Source organism: Parasteatoda tepidariorum, chromosome 1 (genome assembly GCF_982258835.1).
Source record: "Parasteatoda tepidariorum strain Cologne lab strain chromosome 1, Ptep-v5.0, whole genome shotgun sequence".
Taxonomy (NCBI): Eukaryota; Metazoa; Arthropoda; class Arachnida; order Araneae; family Theridiidae; genus Parasteatoda; species Parasteatoda tepidariorum.
In genome coordinates, this window is record NC_141755.1 from 122,531,928 (window position 1) to 122,553,600 (window position 21,673).

The 21,673-nt window shown below is 28.4% G+C and overlaps 1 long non-coding RNA gene across 8 annotated transcripts in view; it reads right to left on the reverse strand.

Moving 5' to 3' along the window:
- Positions 1 to 8,891: 8,891 nt before the first annotated feature.
- Positions 8,892 to 21,673, reverse strand: part of LOC147816853 (uncharacterized) — a 38,282-nt gene continuing 25,500 nt past the window's right edge. For all 8 annotated transcript variants that reach the window (XR_015429258.1, XR_015429260.1, XR_015429264.1 and 5 more), the window contains 2 exons: positions 15,251 to 15,375; positions 8,892 to 9,056 (listed from right to left, as the gene is read on the reverse strand). This is a non-coding gene — a long non-coding RNA (uncharacterized LOC147816853). The remainder of the gene's footprint in view (positions 9,057 to 15,250; positions 15,376 to 21,673) is intronic.

Below are 21,673 nucleotides of genomic sequence, written 5' to 3' on the forward strand. Positions count from 1 at the left end.
AAAATTTTATAACCCAACTAGGGGGGCCGCAATGGCCCCTTAAGTCTTCTGTTTAGCAAACCGAGAGAGGGTACTTGAAGCTATGTTGTAGCGCGAGTCTCGTGTAAGCGTGGTCCAACGGCTCAGGCCATGTTCTAGTAATTTACGCTTGGAGCGAGGGGGCGTTGGTTCAATCCCCAGCTGTGATAAATTTTTAATTTTTTTTATTTTTTTCTTATTTTGTTTATTTTACATTATATTATTTATTTAATGTGTTTTTCGATACATTAAAGGATCCTATAAGGAAAAAAAAATTTTATTCGGGAAATTTCAAATAATGCTTAAAAACTGGTAAAATCCCGGAAAATTAGTTTATTTTTATTATATTATTTTTTTAAACTCCTTTTACCATACTTTCATGATAGTTTAACAAGTGAAATATGTTGTTCTAAGTATAAAATCAAGGGTGTCTCTTTGTGAAAGAAAGCATAAAGGAATAAAAAATAAAAGAAAAGAAAATGGCGGGAAAAAGGATCAAATTTCAAGATAACCTACGTCCCTTTAATATTAAGTTACAATTTTCAAACTCGGACCGAATATAGGCCTCTATGTGCCGGACCCGTCTACCAAAGCAAAATTTTATATCCCAACTAGGGGGGCCGCAATGGCCCCTTAAGTCTTCTCTTTAGCAAAGCGGGAGAGGGTACTTGAAGCTATGTTTTAACGGGAGCCTCGTATAAGCGTGGTCCAGCGGCTAAGACCATGAGCTAGTGATTTACGCATGGAGCGAGGGGGCGTTGGTTCAAACCCCAGCTGTGGTCAATTTTTAATTTTTTTTTTTTTTCTTATTTTGTTTATTTTATATTATATTTTTTATTTAATGTGTTTTTCGATACATTAAAGGATCCTATAGGGAAAAAAAAATTTTATTCGGGAAATTTCAAATAATGCTTAAAAACTGGTAAAATCCCGGAAAATTAGTTTATTATTATTATATTTTTTTTTAAACTCCTTTCACAATACTTTCATGATAGTTTAACAGGGGAAATATGTTGTTCTAAGTATAATATCAAGGGTGTCTCTTTGTGAAAGAAAGCATAATGGAATAAAAAATAAAATAAAAGAAAATGGCGGGAAAAAGGATCAAATTTCAAGCCAACCTACTTCCCTTTAATATTAAGTTATAATTTTCAAACTCGGGCCGAATATAGGCCTCTATGTGCCGGACCCGTCTACCAAAGCAAAATTTTATAACCCAAATGGGGGGGCCGCAATGGCCCCTTAAGTCTTCTGTTAAGCAAACCGGGAGAGGGTACTTGAAGCTATGCTGTAGCGCGATTCTCGTGTAAGCGTGGTCCAACGGCGCAGACCATGTGCTAGTGATTTACGCATGGAGCGAGGGGGCGTTGGTTCAAACCCCAGATGTGATCAATTTTTAATTTTTTTCATTTTTTTCTTATTTTGTTTATTTTACATTATATTATTTATTTAATGTGTTTTTCGATACATTAAAGGATCCTATAAGGAAAAAAAATTTTATTCGGGAAATTTCAAATAATGCTTAAAAACTGGTAAAATCCAGGAAAATTAGTTTATTTTTATTATATTATTTTTTTAACCTCCTCTTACAATACTTTCATGATAATTTAACAGGTGAAATATGTTGTTCTAAGTATAAAATTAAGGGTGTCTCTTTGTGAAAGAAAGCGCAATGGAATAAAAAATAAAATAAAATAAAATGGCGGGGAAAAAGGATCAAATTTCAAGCCAACCTACTTCCCTTTAATATTAAGTTATAATTTTCAAACTCGAACCGAATATAGGCCTCTATGTGCCGGACCCGTCTACCAAAGCAAAATTTTATATCCCAACTAGGGGGGCCGCAATGGCCCCTTAAGTCTTCTGTTTAGCAAAGCGGGAGAGGGTACTTGAAGCTATGTTTTAGCAGGAGCCTCGTATAAGCGTGGTCCAGCGGCTAAAACCATGTGCTAGTGATTTACGCATGGAGCGAGGGGGCGTTGATTCAAACCCCAGCTGTGATCAATTTTTAATTTTTTTAATTTTTTCTTATTTGGTTTATTTTACATTATAGTTTTTATTTAATGTGTTTTTCGATGCATTAAAGAATCCTATAAGGAAAAAAAATTTTTATTCGGGAAATTTCAAATAATGCTTAAAAACTGGTAAAATCCCGGAAAATTAGTTTATTTTTATTATATTATATTTTTAAAATCCTCTTACAATACTTTCATGATAGTTTAACAGGTGAAATATATTGTTCTAAGTATAAAATCAAGGGTTTCTCTTTGTGAAAGAAAGCATAATGGAATAAAAAATAAAATAAAATAAAATGGCGGGAAAAAGGATCAAATTTCAAGCCAACCTACTTCCTTTTAATATTAAGTTATAATTTCAAAACTCGGACCGAATATAGGCCTCTATGTGCCGGACCCCTCTAATAAAGTAAAATTTTATAACCCAATTAGGGGGGCCGCAATGGGACCCTTAAGTCTTCTGTTTAGCAAACCACGAGAGGGGACTTGAAGCTATGCTGTAGCGCGATCCTCGTATAGGCATGGTCCAACGGCCAAGACCATGAGCTAGTGATTTACGCACGGAGTTAGGGGGCGTTGGGTCAAACCCCAGCTGTGGTCCTGTTTTAACTTTTTTTATTTTTTTCTTATTTTGTTTATTTTATATTATATTTTTTATTTAATGTGTTTTTCGATACATTAAAGGATCCTATAGGGAAAAAAAAATTTTATTCGGGAAATTTCAAATAATGCTTAAAAACTGGTAAAATCCCGGAAAATTAGTTTATTTTTATTATATTATATTTTTAAACTCCTCTTACAATACTTTCATGATAGTTTAACAGGTGAAATATATTGTTCTAAGTATAAAATCAAGGGAGTCTCTTTGTGAAAGAAAGCATAAAGGAATAAAAAATAAAAGAAAAGAAAATGGCGGGAAAAAGGATCAAATTTCAAGCCAACCTACTTCCCTTTAATATTAAGTTATAATTTTCAAACTCGGGCCGAATATAGGCCTCTATGTGCCGGACCCGTCTACCAAAGCAAAATTTTATAACCAAACTAGGGGGGCCGGAATGGCCCCTTAAGTCTTCTGTTTAGCACCCGGGAGACGGTACTTGAAGCTATCTGGTAGCGCGAGTCTCGTGTAAGCGTGGTCCAACGGCTCAGACCATGTGCTAGTAATTTACGCATGTAGCGAGGGGGCGTTGGTTCAAACCCCAGCTGTGATCAATTTTTAATTTTTTTCATTTTTTTCTTATTTTGTTTATTTTACATTATATTATTTATTTAATGTGTTTTTCGATACATTAAAGGATCCTATAAGGAAAAAAAATTTTATTCGGGAAATTTCAAATAATGCTTAAAAACTGGTGAAATCCAGGAAAATTAGTTTATTTTTATTATATTATTTTTTTAACCTCCTCTTACAATACTTTCATGATAGTTTAACAGGTGAAATATGTTGTTCTAAGTATAAAATTAAGGGTGTCTCTTTGTGAAAGAAAGCGCAATGGAATAAAAAATAAAATAAAATAAAATGGCGGGAAAAAGGATCAAATTTCAAGCCAACCTACTTCCCTTTAATATTAAGTTATAATTTTCAAACTCGAACCGAATATAGGCCTCTATGTGCCGGACCCGTCTACCAAAGCAAAATTTTATATCCCAACTAGGGGGGCCGCAATGGCCCCTTAAGTCTTCTGTTTAGCAAAGCGGGAGAGGGTACTTGAAGCTATGTTTTAGCAGGAGCCTCGTATAAGCGTGGTCCAGCGGCTAAGACCATGAGCTAGCGATTTACGCATGGAGCGAGGGGGCGTTGGTTCAAACCCCAGCTATGGTCAAATTTTTAATTTTTTTTATTTTTTTCTTATTTTGTTTATTTTATATTATATTTTTTATTTAATGTGTTTTTCGATACATTAAAGGATCCTATAAGGAGAAAAAAAAATTATTCGGGAAATTTCAAATAATGCTTAAAAACTGGTAAAATCCCGGAAAATTAGTTTATTTTTATTATATTATATTTTTAAACTCCTCTTACAATACTTTCATGATAGTTTAACAGGCGAAATATATTGTTCTAAGTATAAAATCAAGGGTTTCTCTTCGTGAAAGAATGTGTAATGGAAAAAAAAAAAAAAAATAAAATGGCGGGAAAAAGGATCAAATTTCAAATCAACCTACTTCCCTTTAATATTAAGTTATAATTTCAAAACTCGGACCGAATATAGGTCTCTATGTGCCGGATCCCTCAAAAAAAGCAAAATTTTATAACCCAATTAGGGGGGCCGCAATGGCCCCTTAAGTCTTCTGTTTAGCAAACCGAAAGAGGGTACTTGAAGCTATGCTGTAGCGCGATCCTCGTGTAGGCGTGGTCCAACGGCTAAGACCATGAGCTAGTGATTTACGCATGGAGCGTGGCCGCGTTGGTTCAAACCCCAGTTGTGGTCAATTTTTAATTTTTTTTATTTTTTCTTATTTTGTTTATTTTATATTATATTTTTTATTTATAGTGTTTTTCGATACATTAAAGGATCCTATAAGGAAAAAAAAATTTTTATTTGGGAAATTTCAAATAATGCTTTAAAACTGGTAAAATCCCGGAAAATTACTTTATTTTTATTATATAATTTTTTTAAACTCCTTTTACAATACTTTAATGATAGTTTAACAGGTGAAATATGTTGCTCTAAGTATGAAATCAAGGGTGTCTCTTTGTGAAACAAAGCATAATGGAATAAAAAATAAAATAAAATAAAATGGCTGGAAAAAGAATCAAATTTCAAGCCAACCTACTTCCCTATAACCCAATTAGGGGGGCCGCAATGGCCCTTTAAGTCTTCTGTTTAGCAAACCGGGAGAGGGTACTTGAAGCTATGTTGTAGCGGGAGCGTCGTATAAGCGTGGTCCAACGGCTAAGACCATGTGCTAGTGAATATAGGCCTCTATGAGCCGGAATGTAAAATAAACAAAATAAGAAAAAAATAAAATTAGAAGAAAAGTAGTATAGGCTAACAGAGTTGGCCAAAAATGTAATCGATTACATTTTTTGATTACAGTAATCAATTACTTGTAATCATGATTACAATTTTCAAAAATTTAGATTGCAGCTGTAATCATGATTACAATATTGATTACAGTAATCAATTACTTATAATCGTGATTACAAAGTTTGATTACAGCTGTAATCATGATTACATAGTCGATTACAGTAATCAATTACTTGTAATCATGATTACAATTTTCAAAAAATTTTGATTACAGCTGCAATCATGATTACAATTTTGATTACAATAATCAATTACTTGTAATCATGATTCCAAGTAATTGCGATTACAAGTAATCACAACAAAAACGATTACAAGAAATTATGATTACAAGTAATCAAAATATATGATTACAAGTAATTTGATTACATGTAATTTGATTACATGTAATTATGATTATATGTAATCTAATTACTCGATTACAAGACTATTGTATTCTTATAAATGATTATATTTTACAGCAGATAGTAGAATGTATTTTATAATGATACATTTTGCACGTATTAACATGTACTGCATTTTGTACGTATTTGTATACGTACAAATGAATGTAACTAAAATGTATGTACATATGATTTTATCTAGTGCATATGTTCAGACATTTTAGTTTCACACACATGTACATACACTTATATTGTAGGTATAAAATATATGTACGTATGTATATAGATAATAATTACGTATGTAAGTGCAAACAATGTAGACATGTACATTTATACACAATGAATATATGCATTTTATGCAAATATTTGTGTATGTAAAATGTATATCTATGTTCATGTACGCATGTATATACAAGTACTTGTAGTTTTACGAACATACATACATGGTCTGTACAATGTATGTCCCATGCATGTATGTGCAATTTATTTATGAACAGTACAATATATGTATGCATGTACAATATAGGTATATCTGTAGGATGTACAATATATGTATGTATACATGTACATGATATGCATGTCCAGTGTATTTATGTACATGTACATAATATGTTCATGCTCAATGTAAGTATCCAAATATGCATAATACATTTGTGTACGATTGTACGTACATTGGGCGTATTTATGTTTCACATATATTCATACTTGCATTCGATGTAGGGGTCTATGGTCCAATCAAGGCTGCTGAAGATAATTTTTATAGGCCAATTAGGAGGGTCACAGTGGGCCTCTAAAGGTTTATTGCGAAGATGAGAGGAGATAGCTTTTGAAGCGAAACTGTGGTAGGCTTCTCGTATCACCGTGGACTGGAAGGTAGGCCACCAGACACGCAAATTCGCTGAAGGAGGGAGGGGTCCTGGGTTCGAATCCCAGGGATGGACAAATTTTAAAAAAAATTTCTTTTTTTTTTGTTTATTTTAAATTATATTATTTTTTTTAATTTGTTTTTCGATATTCTGGAGGTTCCTGCATGTAGGAGAAAAAAAAATTTTGTTGGGAAAATGGGAAAAATCCAGGAAAATCAGTTTATTTGCTCTTTTTCGACTTCTATTGTAACATTTTGGATATTCTAGCATGCATGGGTTGTTTTCTGCGTGTGAAGTCCAGCAAAGAAAGCGTAATGGAATAATAAAAAAAAAGAATGGCTCGAGAAAGGTTCAAATTTCAAGACCCCCTAGCTCCCTTTAATATCAAGGTATAATTTTCAAACTCGAACCCTAAGTAAGGGTCTATGGTCCAAACAAGGCTGCTGAAGATAATTTTTATAGGCGAATTTGCACTTGCGAAGATGAAAGGAGAGAGCTTTTGAAGCGAATCTGTGGTAGGCTTCATGTATCACCGTGGACTGGAAGGTAGGCCAGCAGACAAGCAAGTTCGCTGCAGGAGGGAGGGGTCCTGTTTTGGAATCCCTGGGACGGTCAAATTTTCAAAAAATTTTCTTTTTTTATGTGTTTTTCGATATTGTGGAGGGTCTTGCATGTAGGAAATAATTTTTTTTATCGGGAAAAAACTGGAAAAATCAGTTTATTTGCAACATTTTGGAGAATCTAGTGGTTATTCACGTGTGGGATGCTCTGTGTGTGAAGTCCAGCAAAGAAAGCGTAATGGAATGATAAAAAAAAAAGAATAAAATGGCGCGAGTAAGGTTCAAATTTCGAAACCCCCTAACTCCCTTTACTATCAAGGTTTAATTTTCAAAGTTGGACCATAAGTAGTACACTATTACCCGGTAATATAATACGTGTTCCAATTAAAATATTATGGGTCAATATTAAGGTTTTATATCGGGCCTTGTGCTAATATTGAAAAATGACTTCGAATCGCCCCGTTTTAAAGGTTTCTAGAAGACAAATCTCCTCATTTTAAAGCGATTGAACGCACTATTTAAGATATGCGTAGATAGTAAACTACAGGGCCACATTGTGAACCCCAGATGAGGTTTATAATTACTTCCCTCTGGTAGGTTACACTTTTACCCGGTAATATAATACGTGGTCCAATTAAAATATTATTGGTCAATATTGACGTCTGGTATCGGGCCTTGCGTTAGTTAATACTGAAAAATGACTTCGAATTTTTAAAGCTCTTTAGAAGACGAATTTCCTCATTTTAAAATATACATATATAGCAAACTACAGGGCCACATTGTGTACCTGATACAAAGTCTATTATTATTTCCTCTGGTGGGGTACACTATTACCCGGTAATATAATATGTGGTCCAATTTGAATATAATAGGTTAATATTAGAGGGAGGTATAGGACCATATTTTTATACAGGTTAAATGCAGGCAACACATATTTTTTTTTACCTCGTCTCATATCATAAATGCAACATTATTTTAGAGACACCTGTTTCAACTACCTATTATTATATGGACAAAATAAAAATGTTCAATAATTATTTAACATATGTATCTGTTTTTGAAAATTTTGGCACCAGTCCTTTGACTCGGGATTTATATCAAAGAAGTTCCCTTGTGAACCAAAAATTAATTAAAAATCATTAATGTATCTATCAAATGATCCCCTCAAATGCAGCAATTAATAAAAATTAGAAACAAAAGAGAACAATGCCAATAACCGAAATAGACTCAAGTAGACACTAAATGAAGGGTACAGATTTTTTTTAAAACCCGCGTCATATCTTACTTGCATCATCATTGATTTTAGCAATACCAGTATCTAGGGTGAAATGGACAAAATAAAAAAATGTTTAATAAATATTTTTTTATGCTTTTGAAAATTTTGACATATATGCTTGGATTTGGTATTGATATCAATCTCTTTTGATCCAAAAATTATAAAGAAATTAGTGTTCGACCTCTCAAAGGCAGCTATTAATAATAATTAGTTGTAGTTGTCGCACTAGAGCTTATCGTTAAGACATGGTTCCCAGTAGATCATCGAAGTTAAGCATCACTGGCTTCAGTGTGCGGGAGGGTAACCATCTTGGCTCAGTCTGCGAAGGTTGTGAGACAATAATAATTCGAAAATAAAGGAGTGTAATGCTTATAATTGAAATAATTTAGATATAAATAGTTTGTAGTTTAAATATGAATCCTCATTCGATATCTTAAGGACAAACCCGACCTTCGATCCACACATTCATGAGGGTGTCGAGCTTGATTAAAAGCAACCATGTATAACAACTTTATTCAGTGATTAGTTTGTATTAATTGCATATTTATTTTAACCACTTTAAGTTAGAAACAGTAACTCTTTAGTTACATTGTTATTAATTAATTATTATTAAGTAAATAATATAACTTTTATCTGAGCTTTGATTTAATAAATGTGAAAGAAATAAAACTAGATTTAAAAAATGTTTTTTTTCTTCAAATAACTTCTGACAACCTTGTTTTCGGAAGTAAAGGAGAACACATATTGAATTATATTTTTATTACATACAGAGCCATTAAAATATTTAGAAAATAAGTACAATATATTCTGCAATAGGTGAAAAAAATAACATGAATATAATTATTTCTTGTATCTTTTCTCAGAAGACGTTTCAGACTTAGCTTCTTTACAGGACTCTCGATACATATACTGCAATAAAAAGTAAATTGTTATTACCTTTTTATAACATAGATTTACAATTATAGAATGATAATGAAGTTTTATAGTGCCCTGTTTTATACATTTCAGATTTTCAAATACATGGCTTACCATGAATAATTTCAAGAAATTTTTATGAAGAAATTTTCACTTACTGAAGTTACAATTTTTTTACAAATTTTTTTTTAAAAGTGTAAAATAAAAATTATAAATAAATAAAAAAAATTTGAAATCACTGAAGTTTAAAAGATAATTCCCTCTAGAAATGATGTTCTTTCTTTCATTTTTAGAAAGAACATCATAATTTAATAAAGAACAGGGAAAAAAAAAAACATTTTACATTTTAATGAAATATGACTGTGAGTGGGGATTTTGTTACTAATTCAAATATTCTGAATTTTCAGTTTTAAAAAATAAGATTTTTTTTTGGCGATCTAAATCTATGACTTTCTATGATTTAAAAAAAAACAAACTAAAATCACCAAATTTCATGACAAATTTTGTTCAGTACTGAAACTTTTGAAAACTTTTAACTGAGTACAAATGCTTTAGGATCTCAGCTCAAGTTGTCCGTAACCAAAATTGTTCACAGTTAACCATTTGAAATAAATAAATAAATAAAATAAAAAGATGTAAGTTATTTTAATTAATTAATATTATTTTATAACGTAATTATGGCTCATTCTTAATGATACAATTCATGGATTCAGTTGGCTGGATTTCAATGAAAATATCTTGATATACATTAAAAATAGTTTGCGAATTTAACTATATATACGTGGATCACACTCTAGAACAATGGTTCCCAAATGGCATTCCGTGGAAAGCGTGGAACTTTTCAAAGCGCTTTGTTTTTTAGAAACATTTTTTGAAATCTGTAATTATATTTAAAATAATATGTCAAAAAATGAGAAATGAAATTGTTTAAAAAAATATATAATTTTTCTAACAACAGTTTTAAAAAAGTATGAAAAAAATATGCATTTATAAGAATTTGCAATAGTATTTTACATCGTGCTTTTCAAATCAAAATAAAATAACTGAATTTTTTAATAAAGAAAATTTTTTCCCTAATAATTATTTTCAATATTTAAAACAGTTTCTAATAGCAATATAAAAACAAATTTTCAACTAGACTAGATTCATCTCTAAGACAGTGTATTCAATTGTTGAACATAAAACCTAAATTAAAATTATTAAATATAATGAAATGAAAATTTTCTATTTCTCTTTTTGAATATTAAAAGTTAAAAATAAAATATTTTATTTTAATTACAGAGCTACATACTACCTTCCTTTAATCAGGATAAATATAAATACTAAAAGGTCTTTCATGCTCTATCCATTCTTTAAATAAAAATTAAAATGGATCATGAAAAAAAAACTATGATTACCACATATATTAAAAATTTAAAACTAAGTTGTTTCTTTATGTTTCACTGCATTTTAAAAATATTTTTGCACTAAGTTTGACTTCACAGCATTTTACATCTTTACCATTCAACAGTTTCATGGCCACTTGTAACTCAAATAACATTTATTCTTAGTAGCAGCTGATTTAGAATGAAAAAAGAATATTTGTATGGAAATATTTAGCAATCTTGCTTAGGTATATTGAATAATAAAGTAAGTTGAACCATTTTTATTGCTGTCATTAACATCCTTACCCTTTATGAGTTGATTTTAATATTATTGTAAATTTTTGTTTTTTATTAGTTTATACTAGATAAGTCTTTGTACAAAATATATAAAAGTTTTTACAAAAGTAACAATATTTGGTTTCCGGCAGAATGTACTAAATATTTTACAGATAAGGAATTTTAGGGATTTTTATTGTCACCAAAATACGAAACCTTTATTACACTAATACATAATGCATGTACATAAATGGTCTGCAATATTTTTCATTCGTGATTGACATTATATGAATTCGAAACTTTCAGTTTCATGTTAACTCATAATTTTAAATAGCAGTAGAGAAGTAAATAATCATTGATAATTAGAAGATTTTATAATTTAAAAAGGGTGTTCTGAATAAAAAGAAACTGAAATTTTTAGAACAAAGAAAAAGAAAGATAGGAAAGCTTCAAACTGATTACTCTCAGTGAGATCCACTTCATTATGTATTCATAATACTTATCTAAATATTCAAGCGAGACATAAAATGTATAAAAATTCTATTCGAATAGGGATTTTTTTTTTTACTAGAAAACTCCCTCAATTATAGAGAATTTTCAAAAATGTACAAAAATGAGGAAAATTTTTATTACATCCAGAAAAAAATGGCAAATTCCAGTAGAGTTGGTAGCTATGGTGTAGGACAAATTCCATACATCTTAAACTATATCATTATCATACATCTTAAAATTTGTATAAGAATGGTAATGACAGTTTGAGAATTTTAATGACAAAAATCAAAATAGAATAATACAATGCAATTTTTATTTATTTTACAATCTTAATTTAAATTTAGTACATTGAATTGTATACATAATTTTACATGCTAAAATTTTGGCCATTTTTTGTATAATAATTTTGAATTTTAATATTTTATTTAATGTTAAATGGAAACTCATTAAAAATACTTTTGCATTTTGTTTGATTTTATTTTTTATCATTTAAAATTGCTACAATAATTTGTAACCATCAGAGATACCTTATTTTTTTTTATTCATCTCAAAGAGTCATTAAGTTATAGGATATTTTTTTAAAGACTCGGTCATCAAAGGAAATAAAGTTCTTTTTTTGTGTGAATAATAAGCTATTTTTATAACTGCTGTGTGTTTGCAACAACTATTGGGTCATCCTAGATGCCACTCAATTTCAGAAAAAAATTCCCTGATTTTTCCAGGTATATCAGATAAATTTCAATGGAAATTAATATCATATTTTATTAATACCAATACCATGCAATTTTTTATCAGAAAACTTTGATTTGTTTTATTCGTTATGTCAAAAAATAGATTTTGTGAGCAAAACCATATAATTGAATGGGAATGGATACGTAGAAAAGTTTCACTTAAAAGTAGAATTTTATAAAATAATTGTAATAAACATTAGAATTACTTAACTCGAATCTCAATCACTGATTATTGTCATTGAAAATTCTGGGAACGGTTATTTTCTAGGTATGATGTAGGAATTTTCCAGGTATTTTATAAAAAAACTGTTTTCCCTGTCCTCTATAACACATGAAAGCCCCACTCATGTTTGACCTTTCTTCAGTCAATATTATTATCCATGCTAATTCTGAAAACGAAGTAAAGCATCAATATGAAGAAAAGTCACTTTTGGGAAACTGGTTTTACATTTTAATACTTGAACAATTATTCCAATGCTACATTATCTGAGCTAAGAATAAGTCTTCGATTTAAATAATTTTCATTAAGAAAAATTTCTCTAAGTTGACAGTTTTAAAAAAGCTGAATAACTTTTAAAATATTTAAATTTTTTGCTCATTCTATGGTCAGGATAATTCACTAAGGCAAGATAGTGTTGTGATGCCACAATGGACATTACATATTTTCTAGCTTTTAAAATTTCTTTGATTTCTTAAACTTGCTTTTTTACACATTCTTAATCAAATTATAATTAAATTAAATCAATTAGTTAATTTTTATAAATAGCGAATATAAAATATTTTATTCTTTTCTCATTGATCAATGTAATGGCTAACTTTTTATTTCAATACTAATGCAGACTCATTAATTCACTGTTGCGCTTAATAGAATTTTTTTTAATTTCATTTATAACTCTTCATTCTTAAAATTCTTACCACAAATATGTTTCAGACCTATGAAAAAAGAGATTATAAAATGCAAAGTAAGGGGGGGGGGGAGGAATACCTAGCAGATTGGGTAAAAACTTCACATATAGGAAATTAATTTTTAATAGTTTGCTCTGTGCATCATAGACAACAACAATAATACCGAGCAAATACCTTCAAGTTTTTTAAGCAAAATGTATCAGTAAAAGATGCATTTGTAAAAAAACATGCACATTTCAACATTAAACTTAAAACACATTCTGGCATTTTTTGTCCTTTATTCCTCAGTAGATTTAAGATGTTAGATTTTAAATATGAATCCATCATTACAGTTTTTCCGCAATAATTATCATCCATGATACTAAATTGTTTGTTTTCAAACTATTTATGTTTGAAATTTTTATTTTAAGTCTTTTAAATGCCAAATTTTAACAGTATTTTATGAAATAAACATTATTTGGGCATTAAGACTTTCAAATGCTAAGTAAAAATAAAATAATATGTATTCAAATCTGAAAAGTGATATAAATTCAGACTTTGTTTACATTTATAGGAAAAAAACTTACCAACATGTTATTTTTTCTTGATACTTTTAGAGATTTTAAAACAACTCACAAAAACTGAATTTTTGGAATTTATTCATGATTTATGACAAAGAATGATAAGAACAGTTTTTGACAAATATATAAACACAAAATCCTTTGGATCAGAAATCATTTTGAAAAGCATGTTATGATTAATTATAAATTTAAAAAAAAAGAAGTTTATCCCCTGACAACATTCACAACACAGAAACATACATCAAGCTTGCAGGTTTTCAGGGCAAGACAGATTTTTTACAAAACTATTTTTAAAAAAATGCATATGATAAAAAAAAATTATTGTTCCAATTGTTTAGTCAGGAAAGCCTCCAAAAAATGCAGAGGCTCATGTTTTATAACTCTTTTTACATATTTTGCAAAAACTCAAGAATTTTTTTAAAATAAAGTTTCAGAGAATGTTCAGCTCCTTCACTTTATTTTAATTAACGCAAATATGCTGAATATGTATGTAAAATAATAAATGGACTACCTTGAATAACTTTTGATCTAATGATCAGATCTTCATGTTCTAAGACTCAATCTTAATGGCTCGTGCGGGTGACATAAAATATGTTAAGTAATTAAGGCAGACAATATTTTATGTTACGAAATTACAAACTTTCTCTGAATAAACATACCTTTGATTCAACGGATTCGGATTTCTGACACCTAAAATATAGGAGTAGCGGAAGTTTGGGAAATATTGTCTAAATAGTTTGGACCCTTTAATCTTAATTTTACTTTTAACATATTTTACCATATTTCAAGAAATTTTAGGCAGATTGAAGAATTTTACACACAATACATCCAATTGTTAACATAATTTAGTGAAAGATAATTTCATGCAAAAATTACTTCTAGTGAGAATTTATTGTTTATTATTTTAATTAATAATAGTAAAAAAAATTGAATTGTAAAGGATATAATTTTGATACCATTCTAAAAACTATACTTTTGAGTGGAAAAATAAAAAATTCGAGCATACTCGGTCGAATAGTTCCTGAGAAATCGAATTTTAAAAATATGTCAAAATTCGATTTCTCAGAAACTATCCGACCCATTTCGCTATAATTTTGTATTTTAAAAATTTAAAGCTTAATTCTTTAAAATTATCCAAAAAATTATATACCTTAGAATCCAATCATTTTTTTTGACTATTTTTAAATAAAATAATAAAAAATAATAGATATATACTAAAAGTTCTAGTTTCCATGTCTATCTTTAGATAAAAAATTTTATAATAATAAGCAAAAATTCAATTTGCTTAAAATGTCCTACTTATGGTTAAATGAGTAAAAAGCAAAATTAACATTAGGAGGTTCAAACATTGGACCGCTTTCTTGACCAGACTACTGGGACCATATTTTCTAGAATACGGCTATACTCTATATTCTGGGAGTAAGAAATTCGAGTACATCGAAATAAAGGTATGTTTATTAAGAGAAAGTATGTTTATGTATGTGACTTAAAATATCGTCTACATTAATTAATCAACATATTTGAGGTTAACCATCAAGATTGAGACCTAGAATGTGAAGATCCGATCACATTAAATCAAAAGATATTCAGGGTGGTTCTTTTTTATTTTGTCCATTATACATTAGGCAACTTTGTTAAAATCTTTAATGTAAAAATTAACTGAAAATGTGTCATAAAACACTAAAGAATATAAAAAGTTTGTTACTTCAAAAAGAAAGCGTTTGCTTTTCTTCGCTATTAAAATTAATGATTAATATCTTATAGAATGCATGAATTAATCAATTACAAACAATTTTTTTAAAAATTAGGATGAGAAAAGGCCTTTAAAATAAAATAAAACAGACAAATAAATAACTTACTTCTGAGTCTGGCTGAAGCTGCGGATATAGAGGAAGAAGTTGACTTACAGGATGAACTGGTAGAAGACAGAAGAGAAGATGATGGGTTGGGATTCAAATCCTGGAGGCGAATCAGTGCCGTTATCCTACCGAGAAACATAAGATAATGAATGACAGATACATAAAAATACAAATTTAACCAAAAATATAAATATAACCTTCAGAAGTTAAAAACTTTTCAATAAAATATATTTCTCGAGAATCCCACTACCTTATGTTTTTTTAATTTTATTACCAGCCAGTCAAACATTCACAACAGCAATTCTTCTAGCGTCTGGCAAGACTAATTTTTTATAAAAATTTTAACCATTTACCGTCCTTTTATAATCCACCAAAGCTTATCCAATGGTTCCCACAGCACTCAAACCGAGAAAGAACTGTTCACAGGCCTTGGAGATAAAATTTAAAGTGAAATTTGTATTTATATGTAGTGTTTTTTCTACCTTATGAAAAGAAACTTAACTAATATCAAGAAACAAGAAAAAAATTTTAATAGTTATCAAGTTGTAAAATAAAAAATAAATAGAATGCTACGATTAATGTTCATTGAATTTATCTGACATAGCAATTAAAAAAATAGTTAAATATTAATGTACTAGCAATAAACTTTCCTTTTTTTTTTTAACAATTAGACCTATAAGCTAAAAATTATCACTACTGATGTCATCTTTAAAATATTTGAAAAATTTTATTAAATTTAAAACAATGGGCAATGCTTAACCAATCAGAAAATTCTATTTCATTTTTTTGCTTGAACAGTTTGCCATAGATTGTTTGAATAATGACAGTGACCTTCTTCATGCTCCAAATTCAGATGGCTGATTTATGAATCTTTAAAAGACACATAGACATTTATATATAGAGAGAATTTCTTTTTCTAATGATATTAATTATAAGGATCAGACCATAGCTAATGAAATTTAAAATAACTTTTATGTTTGGAAAAATGAGTACTTACATAATATTAACTCGTTTAATCACAAAACTAGGGAACAAAGCTAGGGATCTAGGAACATTCTTTCAAAATAGAAGAACATGAAAATATTTAGAGGAAACCAGTTCATTGTTACAAAAGTCGTATTTTAAAGCAAAATGCAGATATTTTAAGTTAGTTTTGCCACTATCTTAAGTTTACAGAAGTCAGAGTAGTGCAAAACTTAAATTTTGCTATCTAGACAAAAGAGTTATTGTTTCTGATGAATTCGTTCATGTTAAATCGAAAAAAAGAAATCAATTCCCAATTGATAGAACTAAAAGTTTAGAAGTTAATGTGGTTTGTTGAAAAAATAATGCAAATTTAGACTTATAAATATTTAAGCATCTGACATAGCTGCTTGAGCAAGTGAGGTATTATCTGGTATGTAACATTTATTCTAAATAGAACATGATCAAAAGAAAATAAATAATTAAAACAGTTGTTCTAAATCCAAACCAAGTTGCTAGAGTTAGACCAAAATTTGAAGATATTCAAAAAGTCAATGATGAAATAAAAAAATTCTCAAAGGAAATCCAAACAGTCCAAAATGTGTTCAGCTGAAGACAAGAGTTTTAAAGGCTTTATGTTTTGATTTACACTTTTTATTGCATAGCTGTCTAGGGAAGTGGTTTGGAAAAGCAAAAAAGACAATACCCAAAATATAGATTTTATAATTTAGAATGAAAAACATAATTTTACCAATTTATGAGTTAAAAATTGCAATTTAAACACGTGAGATATAATATTCTGCATATTGTTTTATTCTGAATGTGATTTTTTTTAAAAAAAGAGCCAAGAATACAAAACTAGAAGCTTTACCTGTAAAAACTCTTAAATTACTATTTAAATAAATAAAATTAATTAATATACATCAGGCATTGCTATCAAATATGCTGTTGAATTCTGAATGCTTCATAGTTTGGAAGTTAAAAGGGTTTTTATGTAGAAATAGGTTTAACTCATTATTTAAACCTTTTATGCATGATAACCCTTATAACTACTAAATTGTTTATCCTATTCATTTAGGTTTTGATTTAATTCGATTTGGCATAAAAAAGAAAAGCCATACTTAATTTGCTAGATAATGTTTAAGTTCCCTCCACACCTTCCAGCTTACATATTATGCAACTTTTTATGGCTTATTAAGATAATATTTCTTCATAATACAATTATTATTTTTTTTTTTTTTTGATATTTGGTTTTTACAACATCTTTTTTAGTAATCTTTGCAGTACTATGATCATTTTAAGTACTCAAGGAGCTTTTCTTTTGTGTTCTTTCAAATGCACAAATTTTTCAAAATGATTATTATCATCATCATTACTTTTTCCCATATCTTGTACCACTGTCAAGATAGAAACACAAATCTCCAGTTGGCATTTTAAGTAATATAATCATGTAGTACATAGCTATTTTACAATACATAGACAATCTAACAGCTGCTGACACCTTTAGCTGCAGCTGTTTGAAAACAAAAGTTAAAAGAGTGCACAGGCACTTGAACTTTTACAGTATAAACACATGTATTTATACTGTATTAAGTCATTGCTTTTAATAGAAACTCCCCTGATTTTGATATACTTTAATTAAAAAAATAAACATATGTAAGATACATGAAAAAATAAAAATAACCTATCATTTAAATGGTTTTATAATATCTGACATAAATCATTATGTAATAAAAAATATTCACTTAAGTTAGTGTTTGAATATGGATATTTAAGTTTAGAAGTCTAACAAAAAGATTTTCTAATAAAAATGAAGGGTTAGTCAATGTTCAAAAAAACTTTAAGAGAGAGAAAAAAAAAGAAGAAAACTCTGCTCACAAACTCCCATTATTGCACCACATTCTTTTCTTTTAAAGGTTGATCTTTTTGCAAAATAAGCTTATTTAACGAGTAAAATACACAGTTATTATAATTTTATATAGGAACATTTTCTTAATATTCTACTTATAATGATATGAACGATTATCCTGACTTGAAAATAATACACTACACCCGAGAAAAAATAAATTTAAACAAAGGAAAACAGAATATGTGATACAATAAAGGCTTTGTAGTGGGTCAAGGACAAATTAAAGAAACAATAAGGAGATTTTCTGGAACAGCAGACATATGCCAGACTAATTTTAAAAGAGACATACCGTAAACTAAAAAACATATAATTTGCTCTACCAGGGTGACCACTTAAATCAGATTTCAAATTTCCCTGATTTTTCCAGATTTTCCAGATAAAAATCTCAAAATTTCCAGGTTTTAGTTCCTTCATTCTAATAAAGTGTAGGATGTGGGTACAAGAAAAGTGTCTATATTAAAAAATATTTTATTCAAAATGTTATTTTTTTAACATATCTTGAAAAAAATAATTTATTTTGATAATTTGGCAAGATTTTTTATTCATTTTTTAATGTTTTGGTACAAAATTTTGAATCAAAAATCAATTATTGACCAACAAAAGTGTAAAATTAAATATTAGTATATAGTTAGTTCTTAAAAAAAACTTTTTTTAAAATTAAAATATGTTATAAAAGGTTAAAATGAAATAGAAAAAAGTAGCATTATTGCAACAATTGTAACAATTTTTCGATAAATATTGCTGTTAGCGATTGTAAAAAAAATGTGTGATTGGTTGGTTTGCTGAGAAAAAGTAATTCACAGATTTCTTTTAAAGGGAATACAAAAGCTTTCAGAAAAAGAGTGCAATACAAAATCTATTATTGTTATTAAATTATAAACAACTAATTTTTGGAGAATTTTATAAAATTAAAAATACAAAAACATTTTGTCAAAATGGAAAAAAATTACCACGAAAGCATTGAAACACACTTAAGCCATAAATGGATTCAGCCCAAGGATAGAATTTAAAAACAGAAGCTAATATCCTAATCCCTTCTTCCACCTCCCCCACAATCTTTCCTAAATTGCACAGTCCATAGCGGTCAAAGGTTTTCACATTCGTTTAGCAACAGTGGGAGAATTTTCCGCTGCATTCTAGTTTAACAGATCTGTAATGGAGCAAATTTTGATGCAAGCAAAGTATTGCTAAGTTGATGATATTTCAACTGCTTGCAGATACATTTCCGTCTAAAAAAAGTGGGTATAATGGATGAAATAATTTAAATTAAGAAAATTAGTAAATAATTTAAATTAGTGAAATTAAAAAAATTTCCAGCTCTTCTTTAAAATTCCCTGATTTTTCCAGGTTTTTATCCAAATTTCCCTGATTTTTCCAGGTTTTTTCCAGTATAAAAAAAATTCCCTGATAATTCCAGGTTTTCCAGGTGGGTGGCCACCCTGTCTACTTACATATATTAAAGGTTTTCAAAAAAGAATAATAAAATATACTATTTTTATTTTCCAAATTAATTAAGAACAGAAAGTACACAGCAGTAGTTTTTATATTTCGATACACTTTATTAATGGAAAATAGGACAATTTTTAAACGTTTGAGATCAAATATAAACAACTGTATAGTGAAAATACTAGAATAATCCAAGTCATTATCAGATAAAAATAAAACATTTAATTTTTAAGCATTATATGATGCATACATGCAAACAATATTTTTGAGAGGAACTTATTTTATATCATACAAATTCACTATTTTAAAATTTGCTCATTTTTTAATAAAATGATTTATTGCTAAATATGAAAACATTAGAATATTCTATTTCTCGTAAAATTTATTCATGGTCAAAATTATAGTAAATAGAAGTAATTATTTTAATGATAGTTAATAGAAGTAATTATTTTAATATAAAAGTAAAAAGAAGTAATTATTTGAATAGTGCCTGAAACCTGAGCAGAACATTGGGGGGAGGGGGGCAACCTAAAAGGTATAGTTAAAACAAATTGATTCAACATTTTCATAAATTTAAGTTTTAATCTCGTGTTTTTCCAAAGCAAATTACATAAGACTATTAAACAAAAGCTTACAAGAACGTGATGATGCAAATTTTAATTAAATAAATGGTTTTCATGAATTAAATTTTTTTTATATGTATGATATACATTTTGTAGGATGGATAATAAGGAAAGAAAGTTATTTTGATATTTGAGGCATTACTTAGTTACTATATTAAAGTTAACTAATTTTATTTGTAATTAAGGCATTTCAATTCTTTCTCTTGTACCAAGAAATTTAGGATATCAAATTTGTACTATGTTAAAAGAAATTAAGCAGAATTTGAAATTAAGATTCTACTTAGTCCATTTTTCAAGTACCGAGAGAATATTACTTAAGATTTTAAGAGACAAATAATATTTTAATTCCTTAGCTTTAATCACAATTTCTTAAATACAGATTTAAGCACTAGCAAACCTATAAATAATTACAATCACAGCGAATAAATTAATATTCAAAATGATTTCAAGGCTGTAGACTAAAAAATCATTAGATATTTATACCACTTAAACTAAGATTTAAAGTTTCCCTGTAATTTGGTCTTTAAAAACACAATTATTTAAACGTAGTAGATAAAACGTGCCTAGCCAGATTTTTCAACAAAAAATAAGCACCTTTTAAGTACTTTTCAATCACTCAAAAAATATTTTTAATCATTTTCTAAAAGAAAAATCAAAATTATTATTTGTGCAGTAATAAAAGTAATTTTCTTCTATTTTTAAAGTTCTTAATTTATGAACAAAAATCACTATAATTTATAAAAAAATTAAAAACTTTATATGATCATGATAAAATAACTAGTTTCTGATAAATATTGCAGAGAAAATTGCGAAAGTCATGTATTTTTTGTAATTTATAACAACAATCGATACAGCAAAGAAAAAAATCTCTTTTTAAAAGAAAGAACATTAAGTACCTTTTACAAACCACCGAAATAAAAAAGCACTTTTAAGGCCATTTAAAAACTGTAAATCAAAAATGAACACCTTTAAGCACTTTTTAAAAATGCTATGTACCCTGACTTAGGTTACAAATAACATTCAAGAATATTAAAGGTTAATTGCAGTGGTATATGAGCTTTTATGGTAAATAAGTTTCACTTAATCTTAAAAACGTTATGTGTTACTTTATTGAGGATAATTCCTGTTCCCCTAGCTTTCTTTCAGTAAACTGCAAGTGAGTAAAAAAAAATTTTTTTTGTACAAACTATGATAACTTATTTTTATACACTATATCAAGAGTTTAATTTTAAAAAAAAATTGGTTTACAACTAATAGGAAAAACTATTGTTTTATAATAATTGTGCCAACCTAAAATACACTTAAGATGGAAATTTATTACTGAATAAAGGATTGCAATTTTTTAATTATTTAAAAAACTTTTAACGTGCTTAATATGTTTTAATTCTATAATATTATTACATATGTTGTTTCTATTTTGTCAGATTTCAAACAATATTAAAATAAGAATGATATAGTTTAACAATAAGCACATAGTCAGTA